Source organism: Capra hircus, chromosome 17, assembly GCF_001704415.2.
Source record: "Capra hircus breed San Clemente chromosome 17, ASM170441v1, whole genome shotgun sequence".
NCBI lineage: Eukaryota > Metazoa > Chordata > Mammalia > Artiodactyla > Bovidae > Capra > Capra hircus.
Window position 1 is genome coordinate 33,785,400 of NC_030824.1, and position 12,509 is coordinate 33,797,908.

Consider the following 12,509-nt stretch of genomic DNA (forward strand, 5'->3'; position numbering starts at 1 on the left):
TCACTTAAGAAATAAGATAAAGCATGTGTGAAGATTTTGCAACAGTCCTAATCAGCAATTGAGTTACTTGTAATTATGTTTAAAATTATATAAAGGTAATGTTATAGGTACTTCTCACTCCCTAAAACTACAGGAATTTTGACTGATTTCTTTTTTGTCTAAAATATTTATTGTTATTTTCAATGTAAAACAATTAAGCAAAGTTTCATATTAGTTTTGAAGAAATGGTTCAACTTTACTAGATTTATGCTTTATATTGTGCTTAAAGTATTAATGGTAGGGAACTCATCATTGAAAAACATTGTGTGTACGTGTGTTCTAAGGTCCAACTCTGTGCAACACTATGGACTGTAGTCCATCAGGTTTCTTTGTCCATGGGGTTCTCCAGACAAGAATACTGAAGTGGGTAGACATTTCCTCCTCTAGGGAATCTTCCTGATCAGGGGTCAAATATGTATCACCTGTGTCTCCAGGATTCTTTACCATTGAGCCAACAGGGAAGTATGTCTATCCCAGTCTCCCAGTTTGATCATGAATCTTTTTACAAAAAGAAATGCATAAGGAAAAGTATTTAACATGAATCAGTTATTTGCGGAAAAAAACTGCTCTATTATCTGTGATTTTTTTCTTATTCCTATAATGTTTTGTTTATATTTAATATTAATGGCTCACTCATTTTATATTGTTATAGGTTTATTTAATGAAGAAGATGATATCTGAACTTGCCTTATTCTCTGGCTTTGTTCAGTTTAAATAAATAATATTTATCAGCTAAAGGCTCAGTCTGCCCATATCCTGAGCAGGGTAGTCAATACATTGGCAGTCATGCACAGCAGCTGACAAGCTCTGAAACTCATCTGGTGAGTGATCTGGTTACACATAAGTGCACTGTCTTCTCCTCCCCTTTGTCACTGCCCCTTCTACTACCATGCTGCCATGTCAGTATGACTGGACTTCATCCAGCCTTAATATCCTTGGTCAGCACTTATATGCTTAAATTCTGCCACTGCACCAAGCAAAGGCAAGCTGACTGGAGTCCTGACACACAGTCTTGTTTTTCCCAGTCTCCCCAAAACTGTTTTTCTTTGGAAGAAACACTGTCCTAAGCAGTCAGATCCATAATCTCCTCTCTGATTCCAATATTTGCTTGCTACCTACATTCTCCCTGTACCATTTCTCACCCATCTTAATGGGTCTCGTTAGGTCTCCAGGTCTTCTCGAACCAAGCCAGAGTTAAGCATGATCACTTAGAAATAGCACAGCTCTGAAATGCCATATTGTTCTGGCAGGAAGGGCCTCGTTAGCCAAGTTACCTTCATCTGTCTTTTTGCTATTAAATCCCATCTGCTTCGATATCTCTTTGTCCCCTTCTGCTAATATTGCAGTCTGAAAGCCAAGCTTTTCTGTGCTGGACATGATAAAAGCATTTTAGTTTTCCCTTTCTGTCACACTCCACAGATCTCATAAACCTTATACACTTTGAGAATAAGATGACTGGCTTTCAAGCATATAAAAATTTATTTAGGCATATTTTTGGATGTATAGCTTTTATTCTAAAGTTTATACAAAGCAAAATAATCATCAGCAGATAGTGTCAAACTATTTCAAATGCTAGAATTAAAGGAAATATTGATTAAAAGGACTTCCAAGCTGTTCTATAACACACAAACTCTTTATAGTTGTCAACTTCTCAACAAGTCTTTCTGCCCTGCTATTTCAATGAAAACAACCTATCCAAAAGTTTTACATGGGTCAAAAACATGAGATAAAAAAGTATTAGGTATACTTTTACCTGTAACACACACTTGCTTCAAAAATTTTTCTTCTGGAAAGGAAAAATCCCCTTAGGTACATTGAATACTAATTGTGTTTAAGGTATATTTTAAATACTAGGAATTAATATTGCTGACATAACTATGAGTAAAAAATAAATAAATAAAACAAGAAAATATTTATTTAAGAAAAATTCAAAATGGATGAATGATTTATAAATTGTATATGAATATCCATTACAACATAAATATTTATGTATTAAAAAAAAATCTTGCTTTGCCGCGTCTACTGCGAGAATGAAGACCATTCTCAGCAATCAGACTGTCGATATCCCAGAAAATGTCGACATTAACTTGAAGGGACGGACAGTTATTGTGAAGGGCCCCAGAGGCACCCTGCGGAGGGACTTCAATCACATCAATGTAGAACTCAGTCTCCTTGGAAAGAAAAAGAAGAGGCTCCGTGTTGACAAATGGTGGGGAAACAGAAAGGAACTGGCCACTGTTCGCACAATCTGTAGTCACCTACAGAACATGATCAAGGGTTTTACACTGGGCTTGCGTTACAAGATGAGGTCGGTGTGTGCCCACTTCCCCATCAACGTTGTTATTCAGGAGAATGGTTCTCTTGTGGAAATCCGAAATTTTTTGGGTGAAAAATACATACGCAGGGTTTGAATGAGGCCAGGGGTTGCCTGTTCAGTATCTCAAGCCCAGAAAGATGAGTTGATTTTTGAAGGAAATGACATTGAACTTGTGTCAAATTCAGCTGCTTTGATTCAGCAAGCCACCACAGTTAAAAACAAGGATATCAGAAAATTTTTGGATGGTATCTATGTATCTGAAAAAGGAACAGTTCAGCAGGCTGATGAATAAGATCTCAGTGATCCTGCTGCAGAAACAACAAGATAGTTGTTTGGACTCAGATGGTTCTATGGACTCAGTTGTGATCCTTTAAAGAGACAATAAAAACTCTTGATTTGAAAAAAAAAAAAAATCTTGTGTAAGTTTTACTTTCGCAGAATCCCTTCTGTAATTTTAGAAAAGTCAATAAATTTAGAGAATAATTTATATAGTTGTACATGCTTGTGTACATGCTAAGTTGCATCAGTCATGTCCATCTCACTGAGACCCCATGAACTATACCCAGCCAGGCTCCCCTATCCTCAGGATTCTCTAGGCAAGAACTGGAGGGAGTTGTGATGCCTTCCTCCAGGAGACTTTCACGACCCAGGGAGAGAACCCTAGTCTCCTATGTCACCTGAATTGCAGGCAGACTCTTCACCACTGAGCCACGAGGGAAGCCCCATTTTCCCACCCTGAAACTGTGTAATTCAATGAGCCCATGATAGCCTAGATCTCATACACTTAATTCAGCTAAGTATACCTTGAAAGATAATGCTGTGTAAAGTAATCATTTGTTCTCATTATTCCATTCAATTGTACTACTGTTTTGTCTTGAAAATAAACACAATATGAAACTCTCATAAAATTAAAAAAAATCAAAGTATCTTTAAAGATAATAAGATTAAAAGCTAAACAACCTTCCAAAAGTCTGGGAACACTTTGAATGTGTTTTTTTAAAAATGGAAAATTTCCAAAAAGATAATTGATCTGTTAAATGGTGTGTAATGAAAATTAGATACTCTGAAATGGGAATCTTTAAAACTAAATTTTACTACCATTAACCTGAATTCAAAATTCAGAAAGCACATTTGTTATTCCTACTATTATGACTAGGCCACCCATATACTTTATTCCTCTTCAATCCATTCCAAAATGTCAAATAAGAAAATGCACAGATAATACAAGTATCTATAACTTGGATTCAGCAGCAATCTGAAAATAAGTTTGTTTTAAGCAACAAAAGCAGGTAAGATGAGATATTTGCAAATCATATACCTGTTAAAGGGCTAATATCCAAAATATGTAAAACATTCATATGACTCAAAAGCAAAAATCCACATTTTTATTTTAAAATGTTCATAGTATCAGAATAGACATTTTTCCAAAGAAAATTTACATGCAGATAACTAAGTACATTAACAGATACTCATTATCAAGAGTCATCAGAGAAAAGCAAACCAAAGCCACAATAAGATATCATTTTATACCTATTAAATGACTAATATTAATATATAAAACACAATAAATAGCAAGTGTTGGCAAAGATGTAGAGCAAAGAGAACCCTCGTCAACTGCTTTAAATTGGTGCAACCACTAAGAAAACTAGCATGAAGGTTTTCCCCAAAATTAAATATATCTACCATATATGCCAGCAATTCCATTCTGGTTTTCTATCTGAAGAAAGTGAAATACTAACTTAAAAAGATAAATGCTCATTTCAGCATTATTTTAAATAGAGAAGATATTGAAACATTTTAATGAACATCTTCGTCCTTGAATGTATTAAAAAAATATGGGGTTGGGGGACCTGGAGTCATTGTGCCAAGTGAAATGTCAGAAGGAAAGGATAAATATCAAAACATCTCTCTTTACCTGTGGAATCTAAAAACAAACTATGAAAAAACAAACAAATAGCAGCAACAACAACAAAAATCTCATTAATATAGAGATCGCAGTGATAGTTGCCTGAAGCAAGGGATGAGCATCATGGGTGAAGAGAGTCAAAAGGTACAAATTTTCAGTTAAATAATGAATAAGTCAACATGCAGTATGGTTACCATAATTAATAATATTCAGGACTTCCCTGATGGTCCAGTGACCAGGATTCTTTGTTTCCAATGCAGGGGACTGGAGTTCAATCCCTGGTTGGGGAACTAGATCCCACATGCTGCAACTAAGAGTTTGTCTTCCACAACTAAAGAGCCCAGGAGACCGGCTCTACATGGCAGAGTAGAAGAACATGCATTCATCTACCCCTGTGAGAGCACTAAAATTGTAACTAGCTATTGAACAATCAGGCACTCTGTCTATCAGATCTAGTCCCTTAAATCTATTTCTCACTTCCACTGTATAATCATACGGAATTTGATTTAGGTCATACCTGAATGGTCTAGTGGTTTTCCATACTTTCTTCAATTTAAGTCTGAATTTGGCAATAAGGAGTTCATGATCTGAGTCACAGTTAGCTCCTGGTCTTGTTTTTGCTGACTATATAGAGCTTCTCCATCTTTGGCTGCAAAGAATATAATCAACCTGATTTTGGTGTTGACCATCTGGTGATGTCCATATGTAGAGTATTCTCTTGTGTTGTTGGAAGACAGTGTTATGACCAGTGCATTATCTTGGCAAAACTGTTTTAGCCTTTGCCCTGCTTCATTTCATATTCCAAGGACAAATTTGCCTGTCATTCCACGTGTTTCTTGACTTCCTACTTTTGCATTCCAATCCCCTATAATGAAAAGGACATATTTTGGGGGTGTTAGTTCTAAAAGGTCTTTTAGGTCTTCATAGAACCATTCAACTTCAGCTTCTTCAGTGTTACTGGTTGGGGTATAGACTTGGATTAATGTGATATTGAATGGTTTCCCTTGGAAACGAACAGAGAGCATTCTGTCGTTTTTGAGATTGCATCCAAGTACTGCATTTTGGACTCTTTTGTTGACCATGGTGGCTACTCCATTTCTTCCAAGGGATTCCTGCCCACAGTAGTAGATATAATGGTCATCTGATTTAAATTCACCTATTCCAGTCCATTTTAGTTTGCTGATTCCTAGAATGTCGATGTTCACTCTTACCATCTCCTGTATGACCACTTCCAATTTGCCTTGATTCATGGACCTGACATTCCAGGTTCCTATGCAATATTGCTCTTTATAGCATCAGGCCTTGTTTCTATCACCCATCACATCCACAACTGGGTATTGTTTTTGGTTTGGCTCCATCCCTTCATTCTTTCTGGAGTTATTTCTCCACTGATTTCCAGTAGCATATTGGGCAACTATGGACCCGGGGAGTTCCCCTTTCAGTAGCATATCATTTTGCCTTTTCATACAGTTCATGGGATTCTCCAGGTAAGAATACTGAAGTGGTTTGCAATTCCCTCCTCTAGTGGACCATATTCTGTCAGACCTCTCCACATGACCCTCCCGTCAAGTAGCTGTGAAAAGAAGAGAAGCAAAAAGCAAAGGAGAAAAGGAAAGATATAAGCATCTGAATGCAGAGATCCAAAGAATAGCAAGAAGAGATAAGAAAGCCTTCCTCAGTGATCAAGGCAAAAAAATAGAGGAAAACAACAGAATGGGAAGGACTAGAGATCTCTTCAAGAAAAATTAGAGATACCAAGGGAACATTTCATGCAAAGATAGGCTCAATGAAGGACAGAAATGGTATGGACCTAACAGAAGCAGAAGATATTAAGAACAGGTGGGAAGAATACACAGAAGACCTATACAAATACAATCTTCATGACCAAGATAATCACGATGGTGTGATCACTCATCTAGAGCCAGACATCCTGGAATGTGAAGTGAAGTGGGCCTCAGAAAGCATCACTACGAACAAAGCTAGTGGTTTGTTGAGCTATTTCAGATCCTGAAAGATGATGCTGTGAAAGTGCTGCACTTAATATGTCAGGAAATTTGGAAAACTCAGCAGTGGCCACAGGACTGGAAAAGGTCAGTTTTCATTCCAATCCCAAAGAAAGGCAATTCCAAAGAATGCTCAAACTATCACACAATTGCACTCATCTCACACGCTATGAAATAATTGTCAAAAGTCTCCAAGCCAGGCTTCAGCAGTATGTGAACTGTGAGCTTTCAGATGTCCAAGCTGGTTTTAGAAAAGGGAGAGGAACCAAGATCAATTTGCCAACATCTGCTGGATCATGGAAAAAGCAAGAGAGTTCCAGGAAACATTTATTTCTGCTTTATTGACTATGCCAAAGCCTTTGACTGTGTGGATGAAAATAAACTGTGGAAAATTCTGAAAGAGATGGGAATACCAGACCACCTGACCTGCCTCTTGAGAAACCTATATGCAGGTCAGGAAGCAGTCGTTAGAATTGGACATGGAATAACACACTGGTTCCAAATAGGAACAGAACTATGTCAAGGCTGTATATTGTCACCCTGCTTATGTAATTATATGCAGAGTACATCATGAGAAACGCTGGACTGGAAGAAACACAAGCTGGAATCAAGATTGCCAGGGAAAATATCAATAACCTCAGATATGCAGATGACACCACCCTTACGGCAGAAAGTGAAGAGGAACTAAAAAGCCTCTTGATGAAAGTGAAAGAGGAGAGTGAAAAAGCTGGCTTAAATCCCAACATTCAGAAAACTAAGATCATGGTATCTGGCCCCATCACTTCATGGCAACTAGATGGAGAAACAGTGGAAACAGTGTCAGACTTTATTTTTCTGGGCTCCAAAATCACTACAGATGGTGGTGGCAGCCATGAAATTAAAAGACACTCCTTGGAAGGAAAGTTATGACCAACCTAGATAGCATATTCAAAAGCAGACATCACTTTGCTAACAAAGGTCCATCTAGTCAAGGCTATGGTTTTTCCGGTGGTCATGTATGGATGTGAGAGTTGGACTGTGAAGAAAGCTGAGCACCGAAGAATTGATGCTTTTGAACTGTGGTGTTGGAAAAGACTCTTGAGAGTCCCTTGTATTGCAAGGAGATCAAACCCGTCTATTCTAAAGGATATTAGTCCTGGGTTTTCATTGGAAGGACTGATGCTAAAGCTGAAACTAATAGTTTGGCCACCTCATGTAAAGAGTTGACTCATTTGCAAAGACTCTGATGCTGGGAAAGATTGAGGGCAGGAGGAGAAGGGGACGACTAAGGATGAGGTGACTGGATGGCATCACTGACTCAATGGACATCTGTTTCAGTGAACTCCGGGAGTTGATGATGGACAGGGAGGCCTGGTGTGCTGTGATTCATGGGTTTTCAAAGAGTCAGACATGATTAAGTGAGTGAACTGAACTGAACTGATTGAACAATCATCAATATGATGCTACAACCCATCAGAAAAACATACTTCACATCCAAAGACAAAGAGGCTGCACCAAGTCAGTAAGAAGGGCACAATCACTGTAAAATCAAGTCTCATAGTAACCTGGTGGGCAACTCATGAACTGTAGAACAGTAGTTCCTAAAATATTCTTTTACTGTTGTGATGGTTCTGAGCCCATGTCTGGTTTTCCCAGGAAATCTGGTATTCCCAGAAAATCTTTCCTTGAATACCAGCAGGCTTTGATTGTAGGACTTCCTCAGGACTGGGGAAACAGAGATTTCACTCTTGGAGGGCAAAAATAAAATATTGTGTGCTCCAGGACCAAGGGAAAAGGAGCAGTGACCTCATAATAAATGAAACCAAGTCTACCTGCTAGTGTTGGAGGGTCTCCTGAGAAGATGTGGGTCTGCAGTGGATTGCCCTGGGGATGGAGACACTGATAGCAGCAGTCCTTGGATTTCCCCCTGCCCCCATCAGGAATCCTGCAGAAGCCTCTCAGCCTCATCCTTCAGATGACAGACAGAGGAATCAAGAAGAACTATAATCCTGCAGCATCCAAAAGGAAAACCATAATCACAGAAAGTTAATCAAAATGAAAGGGGCAGAGGATATCTCCAAAATGAAGGAACAAGACAAAATCCCAGAAAACCAACTAAATGAAATAAAAATAAGCAACTTTCCAGAAAAAGAATGCAGAATAATGACAATGAAGATGATCCAGGATCTCAGAAAAAGAATGAAGAAGATACAAAAAAATGCCTACAAAAACTAGGAAGACCTAGAAAAACTAAAGAACAAACAACAGAGATGAACAATTCACTAGAAAGAATCAATAGCAGTAAAAAACAAACAAACAAACAAAAAAAACTGAAGCAGAAGAACAGATAAATAGCCTGGAAGACAATGGTGGAAATCACTGTCACAAAATAGAATATAGAAAAAAGAATGAAGAAAAAAAAAATTAAGACAGTTTTAGAGATCTCAGGGACAAGATTAAACACACCAACGGTCACATTATGGGGGTCCTAGAAGGAGGAGAGAGAAAGGACGGGAGAAAATATCTCAAGAGATAATAGCTGGACAATTCCCTAACATGTTTTGGTTGTTCAGTTGTTAAGCTGTCTCTTACTGTTTGTGACCCCATCAACTGCAACTCACCAGGCTTCCCTGTCCTTAACCATCTCCCACAGCTTGCTCAAACTCATGTCCATTGAGTCAGTGTTGCCAACTAACAATCTCACCCTCTGCCGTCCCCTTCTCCTCCTGATTTCTATATTTCACAGCATCAGGCTCTTCTCCAATGAGTTGGCTCTTCGCCTTCAGGTAGCCAAAGCATTGGAGCTTCAGCTTCAGCATCAGTTCTTCCAATAAATATTCAGGGTTGACTTCCTGAATATTTAGGATTGACTAGTTTGAACTCCTTGGGAAAGGAAATAGTCAACCAAGATCAGGAACTACAGAGAGTCCTGTCAGGATAAACCCAAGGAGGAACACACCAAAACAAATAATAACCAAAATGATAAAAATTAAAGACAAAGATAAAATATTAAAAACAAAGAGGGAAAAAAGACAACATACAAGGGGACTCCCATAAGGTTATCAGCTACTTTTACAACTGAAACTCTATAAGCCAGAAAACAAGGGTACAAAATATTTAAAATTATGAAATAAAAAACCTTACAACCAATAATACTCTATGCAGTGAGACTCTCATTCATATTTGATGGAGAAATCAAAAGCTTTATAGATAAGCAAAGGTTAAGAGAATTCAGCAGCACTAAGCCAGCTTTACAAGAATGCTAAAGAAACTTCTCTAGGTAGGAAACACAAGAAAAGGAAAAGACCTACAAAAAATAAACCCACAACTAAGAAAATGGTCATAGTATTACATATATTGAAAATTAGATTAAATGCAATGGATTAAATGCAACAACCAAAAGACATAGACTGATTGGATCTATATGACTCATATATGCTGTCTACAAGACCCATATATACTGTCTACAAGAGACCCTGGGACTTCCCCGGTAGCTCAGTTGGTAAAGAATCTGCCTGCCATGCAGAAGACCCCAGTTCAATTCCTAGATCAGGAAGATCTGATGGAGAAGGGATAGGCTATCCATTCTGGTATTCTGGCCTGGAGAATTCCATGCACTGTATAGTCATGGGGTGGCAAAGAGTTGGACACGACTGAGTGACTTTAACTTTGACAAGAGACCTACCACAGACCGAGGGACACTTACAGACAGAAAGTAAGGAGATGAGAGAAAATATTCCTTACAAATTGAAATAAAAAAAGAAACCTGGAGTAGCAACACTTGTATCAGACAAAATAGACTTTAAGACAGTTACAAGTGACAAAGAACAAAGCTACATAATGATCAAAATTCAATCCAGAAAAAAAAATAACAATTAAAATATATACACATCCAACATAGCAGCAACACAATATGTAAGACAAATATGAACAATTATAAAAGGAAAAAAAATCAATAGTGACACAGTAATAGTGGGGGACCTTAAATCTAATTTTCATCAGTGAACAATCATCAAGACAGAAAGATAATATGGAAACACAGGCATTAAATAACACTTTAGATCAGTTACATTTAATTGATATTTACAGAGCATTCCATCTAAAAATAGCAGATTACATTTTTTTCTCAACTGCACATGGAACATTCTCCAGGATTGATCACATGCTGGGCCACAATGTGAGTCTTAGTGAATTTAAGAAAATTGAAATTCTATCAAGCATCTTCTGTGATCAAAAAGCTATGAGATTAGAAATAAACTACCTAAAACAGAAACTATAAAGAACAGAAAACGATAGTGGTGAAACAATATGCTACTAAACAACCTATAAATCATTGAAGAAATCAAAGTGGAACTCAAAAAATACATGGAGACAAATGGAAACGCAAGCATGACAGTATAAAACCTATGGGATGCAACAAAAGCAGTTCTAAGAGGGAAGTTTTCAGCAACATAATCTTACTTCAAGAAAAGAGAAAAATCTCAAATCAACAACCTAAGCTTACATTTAAACAACTAGAGGAAGAAGAACAAACAAATCACAAATATACTAGAAGGAAAGAAATCACAGACAAGATCAATGAAGCTAAAAGCTGGTTCTATGGAAGATAAACAAAATAGGTTAAATGTTAACTAGTCTCATAAAAAAAAAAGGTAGGAGAGTAAAATCAATGAATCAGAAGTGAAAAAGAAGTTATAATTGACTCTACAGAAATAAAAAGGATCATAAGAGTACTATGAGCAACTGTATACCAATACAATGAAAAACCTGGAAGAAATGGACAAGCTTTTAGAAAGGTACAATCTCCTAAGACTGAACCAGTGAAAAATAGAAAATAAGAGCACAACAATCACAAGCACTGAAATTAAAACTGTGATTTAAAAACTCCACAAACAAAAGTCCAGGAACTGATGGTTTCACAGAGAATTCTATCAACATTGAGATAGCACTTAACAGGTGGCTCAGAGGGTAAAGAGTCTATCTACAATGAGGGAGACCCGGGTTCAATCCGTGGGTGGGGAAGATCTCCTGGAGAAGGAAATGGCTACCCATTCCTGTATTCTTACCTGGAAAATCCCATGGATGGAGCAGCCCGGTAGGTTACAGTCCATGGGTAGCAAAGAGTCAGACACAACTGAGCTTTCACTTTCACTTTAATACCCATATTCCTGAAACTGTTCCAAAAAATCACAGAGAGGAAGAAAAAAATTCCCAAACTCATTATATGAAGCTACCATTACCCTGACACCAAGACCAGACAAAGATACCACAAAAATAATAATAATAATGAATATAGATGTAAAAATTCTCAACAAAATACTAGCAAATCACTATGGCTCAAATCATGAACTCCTTATTGCCAAATTCAGACTTAAATTGAACAAATCAGGGAAAACCACTAGACCATGCAGGTATGACCTAAATCAAATCCTTTACAATTATACAGTGTAAGTGGGAAATAGATTTAAGGGACTAGATATGATGGACCAGGTGCCTGATGAACCATGGACAAAGATTCCTGACATGTACAGGAGAGAGGGAGCAAGACCATCCCCAAGAAAAAGAAATGAAAAAAGCAAAATAGCTTTCTGAGGATGCCTTACAGATAGCTGTGAAAAGAAGAGAAGTGGAAAAGAGAGGAGAAAAAGAAATATATACCCATTTGAATGCAGAGTTCCAGCGAATAGCAAGGAGAGATAAGAAAGCTTTCCTCAATGATCAGTGCAAAGAAATAGAGGAAAATAATAGAACAGGAAAGACTGGAGATCTCTTCAAGAAAATTAGAAATACCAAGGGAACATTTCACACAAAGATGGGCTCAATAAAAGACAGAAATAGTATGGACCTAATAGAAGCAGAAGATCTTAAGAAGAAGTGGCAAGAATACACAGAACTGTACAAAAAGATCTTCACAATCCAGATGATCACAATGGTGTGATCACTCACCTAGAGCCAGACATCCTAGAATGTGAACTCAAGTGGGCTTTAGGAAGCATCATATGAACAAAGCTAGTGGAGGTGAAGGAATTCCAGTTGAGCTATTTCAAATCCTGAAAGATGATGCTGTGAAAGCACTGCACTCAATATGTCAGCAAATTTGAAAAATTAAGCAATGGCCACAGGACTGGAAAAGGTCAGTTTTTATTCCAATCCCAAAGAAAGGCAATGCCAAAAATGCTCAAACTATTGCACAATTGCACTCATCTCATATGTTAGTAAAGTAATGCTCAAAATTCTCCAAGTCCGGCTTCAGAAATACATGAAC

The 12,509-nt window shown here is 37.5% G+C and overlaps 1 pseudogene across 1 annotated transcript; it reads left to right on the plus strand.

The window, feature by feature from the left end:
- LOC102186036 lies at window positions 2,058–2,668 on the plus strand (annotated as a pseudogene). The gene has a single exon (XR_001919387.1). The product of XR_001919387.1 is annotated as a 60S ribosomal protein L9 pseudogene (transcript).